We start from the raw sequence: 12,334 nt of genomic DNA, 5'->3' as shown, positions 1-12,334 counted from the left end.
TTTTTTTTTTTATGGTTTTGTTTTTTAATGGTTTTGTTCATTTTGTGCACCTATGTATAAATATATATCTAAATATATACCTATGTTTTGAATTTGAAAAAATCATATTTTATTTTTTCAATTAGGAAGGGTTCGGTGAATGCGCATATGAAACTGGTGGGGTTCAGTACCTCCAACAAGGTTAAGAACCACTGCTCTAGAGTGTCTTACTCTCCAGATAGCCTACACGAATTCCTCACTGATATAGACTTTCCACAGCTCACCAATGCGAGTAGGGACAGGCTGGATGGTCAGATCACCCTTAAGGAGGTCACCAAGGCCATTACCTCCCTCCAGTCAGGCAAAACGCCGGGCTTGGAAGGTCTACCGGTGGAGTTTTACAAGACCAATATAGACGTAGTGGCTCCACATCTCCATGAACTGCTGGGGGTGCACTGGAGGAGGGATGCCTCCCAACCTCGATGTCGGAGACTGTGATAGTGGTGGTGCCGAAACCGGGGAAGGACCCTGACCTCTGCGCCTCGTACAGGCCAATCTCCCCCTTATCAATGTGGATGCTAAAGCATGCAAATTCCGCTGTCTCTTGAGGGATTGGTCACGGTGCGTCGGTGGTTTGCGCAACTGAGGGATAACACGGCGGTGGGACTGGAGGCGGCGATACTGGGTTCGTATGCTGCACTTAGCAACTTAGTTTATCGTGGTCCCGGGGCCCAACCGGTGTTTGCGGTGCAGATGCGGACTACGCTTAGGGTCTGGAAACAGATTTTGACGGCGGTTACTGACCCCAACACTGTCTCGCCACACATCCCGATTTGGGGAAACCCCCAGTTGCCGCACTTCCATTCCATACCGGACTCTGGTCTGCTGCATAGGTACGGTGTCACCAAACTCCAACATATTATGCCTGCTGGTAGGTTGCTCCCCTTCCCGGTACTTAAATCTAAGTTTGACCTTCCGTCTTCCATGTTCCGTTACCTCCAACTGAAACACACAACCCAATCCCAATTTCCCACAGATATCACATTGGCACCTAACACAGTGGAGCGCTTCCTTGTAACCAAAAATGCTGATCGCATCCTCTCCTCGGTGTACCTTAGGATAACTAGTAGGACAGAGGGTCGTAGTACTCAGCTTTTTTCCCTCTGGAAAGAGGATATTCCCTCGTTAGACACAGAGGATCGGGAGGAGGGTCTGAGTTGTTATATAACTGGGATGATCTCAGCAAGGGACAGGTTCATTCAACTCAAATTTCTTCATAGGGCGTACTATACTCCGCAGAGATAAATGGGTTGGGTATACCCGCGCTATGGAGTGTGTTTATAAACATGAATACATACAGATAAATGAATGAATGTGGAACGTGGTTATGCTGCCTCCAACCTACCGCTAGGGTAAGAAGTGAATGGGGTTAAAAAGTGTTGGTATGTGGCGCTGCCACCGTGCACAAACCTAATTGTGCAAAATAATCACATACAATTGTTTTTGAGCTGTACAATTGTTTAAAATATATATAAACTATATGGAAAGTGCACTGTGCTGAAAAAGAGTTAGCCCTTAGACAAACATGTGCTGGAATGGAAAAAATGGAGAAAAAGTGCACTGTGCTGAAGGATATTGTGTTGCCAGCTGTAGAACGGACAACTGATGAATAAAGTGCACAGAGAGAAAAAAACAATAATCTGGATTTTGCCTTTCTCACAGGGTATAATAGGCAACATAAAGCTATAGAGAAAATTATAAAAAAACATTGGCCCATCCTTAAAGCAGACAAAACTCTGAAACACATTCTGGCTAACCGTCCTACCTTCATCTACAGAAAGGCGCCCATACTGAGGAATAGGTTGGTACAAAATGTGATTGACCCCCCAAAAACAGTACATCCCCCTAACAACCTAAAAGGTTTTTTCAGGTGCAAAAGGTGTCTACCATGTAGGACCAACAAGGAGCAAGAAAGGAGAAAAAACGTATTCCAGTCTACATCAACGGGAAAAGAGTACAAAATTAATGAAACAATCACTTGTACAAGCACACATGTGACATACGTGATTGAATGTCCCTGTCGGTCACAATACGTGGGAAGAACCACCCGGCCACTGTTCGTCAGAATAAGGGAACACGTAAAAAACATAAGAAAAGGCTTTGATAAACACAGCTTATCACGCCATTTTAAAATAGCACACTCCCAAGATCCTTCAGCAATTACTTTTTATGCAATTGATAAAATTAAGCGAGACTGGAGGGGTAGCAATAGGAAAATTAACATATCACGTAAGGAAACAAAATGGATATATTTATTACAAATCCTCCAGCCTAAAGGCCTTAACATAGACATTGACTTAAATAGTTTTTTCTCTTACGTCCTCTGACAGTCGCCGCCCACTCATTCAGTCTTCACCAATGGGTATTGACCTCTTATCCATAGGAGTAAGCTAGGCATAAGACTTGTTAAAAACAAAGTAATTTACATAGACACACCTATGGGGGCTGTCCCACTGGTCCAATACCCCCCTTCCATCAGCATTCCCAACTCAGTTTGTCTTCTGTCTAGTTAGGAGTAAGATAGGCTCTCCCTGTGCTGGAGCTACAGTCTCAGCCTTCTTCTATTTTATTACTTTTATTTCATGCTAAGTGTTTTTTTCTTGCACTACTAGCTTTTTATTTTGTTCCTGCGCCTAGTTAGTCGGCTCTTCGGAAGACTACGGCGTTTGCGGAGCTGGGAGTCGGACTGGTTGTCTTGGTGCTCCAAGCACAATGGGCCTTATGGAATCCCAGCCCACCATTGAGCGTTTAGCAGGCTATGCGTAAGCCCTGGCCTCGCAAATGACCTGTCCCTGTCCTCAGGGACGAATGCCCGCGAGGTGGCCACCTCACTTGGACGTCTCAACTGCGGTTCCGTGCGTTGCTAGAGTCCTGCGTTTTTGGCTGACGGCACCCCCACTGCCTGGGGTGGGAGGCTTCCCGTCGAGGAGAGGCGCCCACGCCATCTGGTACGGTAAGTACGTTCTGTGTGGGGCCTCTGTCTGGGGATGGCAGTCTGCTAGGTCTGTGGTATCCCCTCATGTCTGTGTGTCTGGGGCTCGCCTTACTCCTGATCCCTGCGGGGGCTCTAGCGCATCTAGAACGCAATGTGGGGAGTTGTGGGGGTCCCTACCCTGGGTGACACTGTTGTGGCTGTGTTTGGGTGCAGACATGCATGGGCGCTCCGCTGCGGTGTAAAAAACCGCGGGTTCCGCCATTTTAGGTGTGGGCAGCTGCTTAGCTTCACTATGGGCACTTCTGCAGCTCTCTATGTAGTGTGTTTTGGCGCCTTCGGGCGCCATCTTGCGTGTGGCAATGTGTTTCTTCTGTGCACATGTTGGCGGCCATTTTCCCGGAGCCTCCCATTACTTTCTATGGGCAGCCATTTTCCCTTAGCCTGAGTCCTGTTCAGCTTCATGCGGTGTGACATCACTTCCTTTCTCATACAGAGGAGATCGTCAGCCAGCGTGGTAACACTTGTGGAGGTCTGTTCTTGCTGTTTTTGTGGGGAATATCTCTGGCTATCAGCTTTATTCCTGCCTGAGGGGTCTATCAGTGTAGTCCTTACTAGCGGTGGATTGCGGTGGGATCGCCATACGATTTAAAGGGCCAGCGCCATAAAAATTCTTTTATGGAGTCCCAGGACAGAAAATTTCCCCCAGCTTTGGTGGATGATTTAGGCTCCTCTGAATCATCTACACTTACTGCTGCACTTGCGACTTTAGCGTCCAAAGTGGATCTTTTGATGGCTGAATGAGATTCTAGGAAAAGGCCTAGGTTTTCTCACTCTTCTGATTCTGAGTCTGATATGGTTGCCGTAGATAGTGTACCCCTTGAGGGGTCTCATTCCTCCCTGTCTGAAGGGGAGGCGGAGGACGAGGAGGGGGATGATTCCCCCCCTGGGACAGCCAGAGAACGCGCTGCTATGTCTGCGCTGATTACTGCTGTGAAAGATACACTACATTTGGAGGATGAGCCCAACCCTCCGGGTAAGCGGTCCTCTTTTGGGACCCGCAGATCCCAAAAAGCGGCGCAGGTGTTTCCTTGTCCCGCTGAGTTTCACGAAACGGTGAATGAACAAGGGTGCAATTTGAAGCGCAATTTTGTGGTGCCTAAACGGTTTCAACTCCGTTACCCTTTTGCGTCTTCTACGGATTTGCGCTGGTCTGTGGCCCCTAAGGTGGGTCACACAGTGTCCAGATTGAACAGGGCCACTCTGGTACCCACTGAGGATTCTCTAGTGTTCAGGGACCCTACGGATAGGAGGTTGGAATCCCTCGCCCGCCACGCCTATATGGTGGCGGGTTCCTTGCTGAAACCTATTTTCGCCTCCGTCATGGTGTCTCAGGCTGTGGCAGACTGGACCAAGGTGCTTAGGTGCACCCTCGTGGCAGACTCTGCCCCCACTACTACTTTGGAGATGGTGGACCAGATTAGTCAGGCGGTTATGTATCTGTGTGACGTGGCCTTAGATGAGGCCCCTTTAGCCGCACGCCTGTCTGGTGTCGCTGTGCTTAACCGTCACTTGGTTTGGCTGAAGAGCTGGTCGGCTGACCGTACTTCCAGGAAGACGGTGTCTGACATCCCTTATGCGGGGATTCGTCTTTTTGGGGAATCCCTGGACGAATTGGTTAAAGGAGTCACTGGGGGCAAGAGCACTCTGCTGCCCCAGAATCCTAAGGGTAAGTTCTTACGCGGTAAGCGGGGCCCTTCCTTTAAACTGAACCAGGGGTCCTTTCGTGCTTTCAAAGCACAGGACAAGGGGAAACCCTTTAAAGGCCATGGCGGCCAGAGGAAGCCTTGGGTGGGCAAGTCAAAGGCCACCCAGGCTGGAGCGGCGGCCCAGTCCGCCTCGACCCGAAGGGACGCCCTCACCCGTTCCAGGGGTGGGGGGGGACGTCTGCGCGGTTTTCTCAAACCTTGGCTGCTCCGGATTCCGGACAGGTGGGTTCAGGAAATCATTCGATCAGGTTACAAGATCAAATTCCTTTCGCCGCCAACGGACAGGTTCTTTCGTTTCGCAATCGCGGAGGCACACTATCAGTTTGTGGCGTTACCTTTCGGTCTCGCTTCGGCTCCGAGGGTGTTTACCAAAGTTCTGGCTCCTGTTTTGGCCCTATTACGGGCACAGGGCATTGCGATCTTGGGATATCTGGACGATCTCCTGTTAAGGTCGAGTGCCAGTCAGAGCCTGCTGCGCGATCTGTCCATTACGGTTCAGATGCTCCAGGAGTTCGGGTGGACCATCAACATTCAGAATTCGACTTTGTCTCCTTCGGTTCGTCTCCCCTATTTGGGGATGGTCCTGGACTCCGCCCAAGCCAAGGTGTTTCTGCCGGAGGACAAGCTCCGGACCCTTCAGGACGAGGTCAGGTCCCTCAGGGACATCGAGTCCTCGTCGCTCAGGACCTGTATGTGGTCCCTGGGGTTGATGGTGTCAGCCTTCGAGGCGATACCGTTTGCACAGTTTCACAGGCGGTCTCTCCAGGCGGAGATACTGGCCAGATGGGACAGGCTTCCTCAGACCTTGGACTTGAGGGTGTCTTTGAGTCGCCAAACCAGAGTGGATCTTCTGTGGTGACTCCAGTCTCCGGCCGTAGCGGAGGGGAAGTCCTTCCGGCCGTTGCTGTGGACTGTGATTACCACGGATGCCAGCCTGTCGGGCTGGGGTGGTATTCTGGGCACCCTGTCTGCCCAGGGCACTTGGTCAGTGGAGGAATCCTCCCTGCCGATAAACATCTTGGAACTGAGAGCGATCAGGCTGTGCCTGCTCCATTGGTCGGATCGTCTTCGGGGCCGCCCTGTACGGGTGCAGACGGACAATGCCACTGCGGTGGCTTACATCAATCACCAAGGGCAAGAAGCGCAATCCTCTGGCAGACGCCTCGGATGCGCAGGTGGTGCCTTGGGATCGGTATCATCTGATCTATGCCTTTCCCCCGATTCAGTTGTTGTCCAGGTTCCTTCGCAGGTTGGTCTCGGAACCAAAGTTGGTGATTCTGGTGGTCCCGGACTGGCAGCGCCGGTCCTGGTACGCGGACATCATTCAACTGGCCGTCGAGCCTCCATGGCGGCTACCGTTACGAGACGATCTACTGTCTCAGGGACCGATCTTCCATCCTGCTTTACAGTCGCTGGCTTTAATGGCATGGCTGTTGAAAGCCAGGTCATGAGAGACAGGGGTCTCTCATCGGAGGTCATTCCTACTCTGCTCAAGGCTAGGAAGGCCTCATCTGGTAAGATCTATTACCGTACCTGGAAGGCTTAATTTGCCTGGTGTGAATCCAGGGCCATCCCTCCTCGCTCCTTCTCGGTGGCGAGGGTATTAGCTTTCCTGCAAACTGGTGTGGACCAGCGCCTTGCATTGACCACGATTGAGGGCCAGTTATCTGCACTGGCTGTCCTTTTCCAGCACCCCTTGGCATCAAAATCTTTGATTCGCACCTTTCTTCAAGGTGTGCGTCATTTGGCCCCTCCTCGGAGGGCGCCTTTACCTCCTTGGGACTTGAACTTGGTTCTGTCCGTTTTGCAACGTCCTCCCTTTGAAAACATCAGGGAAATTTCTTTGCCTCTGCTGTCGCAAAAGGTTGCCTTTCTAGTGGCTATCACTTCTGCCCGCAGAGTGTTGGAGTTGGCGGCCCTGTCTTGTCGCTCCCCTTACCTGGTGGTTCATAGGGATAAGGTCTTCTTGCAAACTAACCAGTCCTTCCTTCCTAAGGTGGTTTCTTATTTTCACCTTAATGAGGACATTGTTTTGCCTTCGCTCTGTGCGAATCCTTAGCATCTTAAGGAGTTTGCTTTACATTCCTTGGATGTTGTCCGGGCGATCAGGGTTTACCTGTCGTCCACTGAATCCTTTAGGAAGTCGGATTCTCTTTTTGTCCTTCCTGAGGGACCTCGGAAGGGTATGGCTGCGTCTGCGGCAACCATTTCTAAATGGATCAGACAGACGATTGTACAGGCCTATTCACTTAGGGACCGGGCTCCGCCCTTCCCTGTCAAGGCGCACTCTACCAGAGCGGTGAATGCGTCCTGGGCCTTCCGGCATCAGGCTTCGGTGGTCCAGGTGTGCAAGGCTGCGACTTGGTCAGTGCACACCTTTTCCAAATTTTACAAGCTTGATGTTCTGGCATCAGCTGATGCCTCCTTTGGCCACAAAGTTCTCTGTGCGGCAGTGCCTTAAGTGGACCCTGGTTTTGCGGGTCCCTGGCTGTTGGGGTTGTTTTTCCCCTTGTTTATTTGCTTTCCTGGGTTGTTGCTCCAGTTGAGCCTTTTTTGTTACCCAGAGGATTTACCTTTCTGTTCGAGTAAGGTTCCTTTCTCTGACTTGGGTGCTGCGTTGCCTTTGTGACGGTTACGTTTCCCACCCCTCATGTCTACACTGCTTTGGGACATCCCATTGGTGAAGACTGAATGAGTGGGCGGCGACTGTCAGAGGACCTAAGAGAAAACTGAATTTTTGTAAAATCTTACCGTAAAATTCCTTTCTCTGAGTCCTCTGACAGTCGCCGCCCCCGCCCCTCTATTGGGGTTCTTTTGGACTTTAACTGCTTGCTACCAAACTGAGTTGTGAATGCTGATGTCAGGGGGGTATTGGACCAGTGGGACAGCCCCCATAGGTGTGTTTATGTAAATTACTTTGTTTTTAACAAGTATTATGCCTAGCTTGCTCCTATGGATAAGAGGTCAATACCCATTGGTGAAGACTGAATGAGTGGGCGGCGACTGTCAGAGGACGTAAGAGAAAAAACAATTTAAGTCAATGTCTATGTTAAGGCCTTCAGGCTGGAGGGTTTGTAATAAATATATCCATTTTGTTTCCTTACGTGATATGTTAATTTTCCTATTGCTACCCCTCCAGTCTCCCTTATACCCATTGGTGAAGACTGAATGAGTGGGCGGCGACTGTCGGAGGACTCAGCGAAAGGAATTTTACGGTAAGATTTTACAAAAATTCAGTTATTACGGATTTTTAAACTTGAAGCTCTTTCCCAAACATCTCTAATTAACCATCCTTTAAAAAAGGTTTTATCATTCTTATCAGTTTTACCAGAATATATTCTGATTTTACTAAGATGCTACCTGAAAATTATAATTTACAATTTACTATTTTACTATTGCATTTATTTTTGAATTTTACTTCACAGTAGGGCGCCCAAACAAGTCCCACCCTACGTTCCTATCATGAAGAAAGCCACACTCTCACCCCATCAGGGGTACTCCCTCCTCTTTAAACAACCCTCTTCAAACAACCCTCACACATTCCCCTCTTGTATTATCCTTACTTCATTTATTTTTTTACTCATTCGTGAGGACGATCTTATGTGGTCCTATATTTTAACAATTTTTAACCAATAAAATTTTAATTCTAACATATTTTTATATATTTTTACCTTTATGATATTGGCCTCCATCGTTTTACACTCTTATGCACGGTTCTTGCACTTCTTTGCACTATTTTACTTTACTTTATTTTATTCTTAGAGTATATGAATAAAGTTTTGCATATGGAGACCACTGTAAAAGGAAGTTCACATGATGAAATATGCCTACCGTATCCATATATATTGACTGCGGCAACAAACAAGCACTTTTAACATATACCAATATGGCCGCCATTTGACTTCGATTGGGTTACCAATATGGCGGAAGTAAACATAATGGTCACTAGGATACGGAGGCCTATATAAGTACCGGGAGTAACGTAGAATGGCACCGCCCCAGATGACGTCGCAGTGACGAAATGTGTAGAGCGGCAACACAACGTCATTCATCACTTCCGGTTAGGTGGTTCTGGGCCGTGGAACGAGGAAGCGCTGGACACCTGAGAGGCTGATCGTGAACTTCCCAACAGTGAGTCGATATTATATCCCCCCCATTATACAGTTTTATTATGCCATGGAAGTCTCTTGTCTTTGTATATTGATTCTAGTGGAACAACAATTGAGAAACTGTTGAGTTCCTCCACAAGCCGAGCCTCATACACAGCTTAAAACTCACCACTTACAACAAGGAGGCAGAGTGAATCAGTGGGACATTTATCTACCGAGCCCTATCTGGAACAGGGGAGTCAGTTTGGTAAGTGCTTTACCTAGTGAGGTCACGGGTATTAGCACTTGCACTCCCAGTACATGTCCAGTGGGTGTCACCCACGTATAGACCGGCATTTAATCACTCTAACAGCTAGAACACCTCAATAATTTTACCGCTTCAATATTGGGGCATCACAATAAATATATTTATTTTATAGCACGGTTTTACCTATTCTTTTATTTTGGCACCATCTCAGCACTTTGGCACTTTATATATGCACTACCAGCTGTTTTTTTTCACATCTGGTATTATCCAGAAAGCGGGCATATTATTATTTATAACACAGTGCGCTTTATTCACCAGTTGTCCATTCTACATCTGGAATTGTTGTCCAGCAAGCTGGCACAATATCCTTCAGCACAGTGCATTTTCTATATAGTTTATATATATTTTAAACAATTGTACATCTCAAAAACAATTGGAAGTGATTATTTTGCACAATTAGGTTTGTGCACGGTGGTAGCTCCACATACCAACACTTTTTAACCCCATATACTCTGCAGAGGGTGGCTAGGATTTACCCCGGAAGCTCTGATGCATGCCCCAAGGGCTGCAGCCAGGTCGGCACCTTTCTCCATATGGTGTGGTCCTATCCCGGCGTTCAGGACTACTGGCGGGCGATGGTTACTGAGATGCAAGATATGGGAGTCCTCTCCATGGTTCTTGAACCCCAAGTAATATTGTTAGGGCTCTGAGAGGCGGTCTCTCCTAGAGTTCATATGCAACTGTTTGTGTTCTACCTCCTGTTTTATGCAAGGAAAATGATTTTGCTTAAATGGAAGTCGGTCAACCTCCACCTGAGGGGGATCCCGGAGGCCACTACTTCTGAGAACCTGGCAGAGACCGCGGCCGCAGTCTTCCACCTATTGCCTGACTTGGATATTCCTAAAAGGCCAGAATTAAACCGCATACACAGAGCTCTGGGCCTGAGACCATCGGATCCGGCCAGGCCACGGGACGTGATCTGCCACCTTCACCATTACTCCCTCAAGGAGAAAATTCTGTGCAAGGAGTGGGAAACGGGTGAGGTGGAATTTGATGGGGCTTCGATCAAAGTGTTGCCTGATCTGTCCAAAGCAACTCTGCAGAGGAAGGCTATCCTCCGGCCTCTACTGGATCAGGCCCGCTGGCTGGGTCTGACCTATAAATGGGGCTACCCTCTCTCGGTGACCTTCAACAAGGATCAGCAGGGTTTCACTCTCCACACACTAGGCAATTTGCCCGTATTGTTCATTTTCATGGGTGCGGAGCCCATCTCTGTGCCAAACTGGTTACTTCCGCTGCCGGGGTCTGGGACTGGGAAGACTGTACCGGCGTCGGGGAGAGGTCTGACACCTAGACAACAGAGAGCTAGGAGAAGATCGTGCACACCAGCGGTGGAAGAAGCAGGTAAGTCTTAAATTTTGCTCTGACTGAGTACAGTCTTTACTCATCCCCTGACAAGCTTTGGAGGAATACTGTGCTGGGGTGGGTGTGGTAGCTAGGACCATCTCTACGACCTATAGCTTATTGACTGTACCCCATGACTTGCTTGATTTGCCCTGGGTAGGTAAGTGGGAGACAGAACTGAACCGCACAGTCTCATTAGAACAGCGTCAAACGATGATTGGGCTGGTGTTGGGGACTTTGGTTTGTACAAAAACCCAAGAAAACAACTTTAAAATTCTTACGAGGTGGTATTATACACCTAGTGTGTTACACTACATCTTTACTGACACATCGGAACATCGGACAGGTGCTGGAGGTGCCAGGGCGCCAGAGGCACGATGCTCCATGTATTCTGGTCATGCCCCAAGCTGACGTACTTTTGGAACAAAGTCAAACAAATTATTTTGATGTTCACAGAGCGAGTGATCCCAGATGATCCGGCCTTCTTTCTTTTACACGTTTCGGATATCACGGTTAGTGCTTACAAAAAGTCAATTATTCGCTATATGTTGAACGCTGCTAGGGCATGCATACCCCTTTATTGGAAGAAAACTTCCTCCCTCGACAATAGCTCTTTGACTCCAAAAAATGGAGGAAATTAATAAAATGGAGAATCTTATTGCGACGGCTCAGCATAAAAGTGATAAACATGCAGAGAGATGGAGACTTTGGGATTTGTTTATTGCATCTAGAGAGGGAATCGCCCTGCTTAGTACATAGCTCTATGCCCTGGTAGTGGGGGTGCTTTGGATCCGGCGATATTGCTTGTTGGTGACAGTGGACGAGGGTCACCGGCTCGGTGGCTCCTCATCCCCTTCCTCCGTTCCCCTCCTTCCGTTCTTTCCCACCCCCCCCCTTTTTTTTCTCTCTCTCTCTCTCTGTCTCTTCGGTTCTTCTCTTTTTCTATATTCAAACCTTCACCTTTTGCTTTCATCTCATCTTCCTAAAAAAAAAAAACGGTCCGGAGAGGGCTTCCCTGGTTGAATATATTTGAGAAATTATCCCTTTTTTTCCTTCTCCTTCACCTAGAGGTGTGATATAGCTGCAGATCAATCTGCGAGTTGGAAGGTGCTTATCATTGCTGTTTGTTCTGCCTGTTGCTTTTTTGTAATGATGTGCCCATTATCTGGTTGTTAATAAAAATGTATATTTGAAAAAAAAAAAAAAAAAACATGATCAGGGTTTTGAGCGTAAGGTCCTTCAAGCAGTGGTCCCTCCCTAAATGGGTAAGTTCTCCGTTGTAATCTCATGGGCTGTCCTGGAAGACAACTGAGGAAAATCAGAGTTAGACTTGTCAGTAACTCCATTTCCAGTAGTCTTCAGAACAGGAGTTGCCAGTTATGTATTGCTTTTTTTTATAATTGGTTATATTTTTCAGGTTTGCCTTTCAGTTCTTAGTTATACTAAAGTGAAGGGCCGCTTTTTAAACCCTTTTAGGGAATGTGTTTTCTGTTCTTGGTGGAGGAGATTCAAATCTTATGGACTGTCCTGTAAGACTACTGGAAATTGAGGTTACCAATAAGTAACTCAGGTTTTTTAACACTGGTTTCTGTATCCGATTCTAGCTCCATAATCCGGTACTAGCAGCCTAACTAAAGCTGGCCATAGATGGGTATAAATTTGTTTAGTTCAGCAGGGACTGGTCGAATTACTATTGTGTGGCCATCGCTTATTGACAAAATCATTTGTTTGCTCTATTTTAGTTGTAGGGACATGCTGGAAAACTTGTCAAGCAGCTGCTGCCTAGTATATTCTGACTGCAGAGTCCCACGGTCAGAATACAATGTCCTGGTGG

Source organism: Pelophylax lessonae, assembly GCF_965119305.1.
Source record: "Pelophylax lessonae genome assembly, chromosome: 2".
Taxonomy (NCBI): domain Eukaryota; kingdom Metazoa; phylum Chordata; class Amphibia; order Anura; family Ranidae; genus Pelophylax; species Pelophylax lessonae.
This window is presented reverse-complemented; position numbering follows the sequence as displayed.